Below are 967 nucleotides of genomic sequence, written 5' to 3'. Positions count from 1 at the left end.
GAGAGAGAGAGAGAGAGAGAGAGAGAGAGAGAGAGAGAGAATGAGAGGAAAAATGGAAAGAGAGGGAAAGAGCAGCCTCGCGGAGTGATAACGATTGCGGAGCAGATTACGCGAAACGGGTCGACGATATCTACAGTCGCTGCTACAGTCGTCGTCGCCGCTTCACGGAACGACCTTCGGCTTGCGTAATATTTTTATCGGCCGAAATTACGCACTGGCCCGACGAATGCGTGCGCACCTCGGATCATACGCTCGCACGAGCACGTCGATCGAAAAGCCGCCAATAAAATACGCGAGCGACACAATAATTCTTTTCACGTTGGTCAAATTCGCTATTGGAAATACGATCAGAGAAAGAGAGAGAAAGAGAGACAAGTACTTTATAGGATATAGAACGTTGCGTTTAATAAGCAAATAGCCATTTTTATTGAAAACAGCTCCGCTTTTCGTCTAATTCAAAGTGAACAAATAAAAAATACGTCAAGTTGTCATCATTAGTTACCTTATCGTGGAAATGACACATTGTAACAATCACATGAGTTGCGAACGAGTTGCTCTTATATGATAACGTGAGAAAATTCTTTCCGTCGAATAGGTGTCGAAATAGTATTCTGGTTAATGTATAATGAAAATGTCCACTCTAAAAATGTAAAAGTATTATTGTAGATAATAATTGCACAACAGTCTTGACTTTTAATTCAATTCGCCAGGTAAGCTAAAGCAGCTGATTTGCCTAAGTGTTATACCTTACTAGAAACTAGAAAGAGGAAAACTAGAAACTTTTTTAGATTTCGACAACAATAGTCCTATCCTCATTCTTTTTCCCTTTTCCTTCTTCGGTAGAAGAAAAAAATAAACAACATATATTTTCAAATTCTAAAATCACACTTAGACAGGTTCTTGTCTGTCGAGAGAACACGTGAGAAAAACTTTTGTCGAGTGATAAATGATTTTATATATATATATA

General features: G+C 38.6%; 1 protein-coding gene across 6 annotated transcripts in view; it reads right to left on the bottom strand.

Annotated features, from left to right (window-relative positions):
- LOC108746485 (ecdysone-induced protein 74EF) overlaps positions 1–967 on the bottom strand; it is a 295,998-nt gene that overhangs the window by 83,150 nt on the left and 211,881 nt on the right. The window lies entirely within an intron of this gene.

Source organism: Trachymyrmex septentrionalis, unplaced genomic scaffold, assembly GCF_001594115.1.
Source record: "Trachymyrmex septentrionalis isolate Tsep2-gDNA-1 unplaced genomic scaffold, Tsep1.0 scaffold172, whole genome shotgun sequence".
Classification (NCBI taxonomy): domain Eukaryota; kingdom Metazoa; phylum Arthropoda; class Insecta; order Hymenoptera; family Formicidae; genus Trachymyrmex; species Trachymyrmex septentrionalis.
This window is presented reverse-complemented; position numbering and strand designations above follow the sequence as displayed.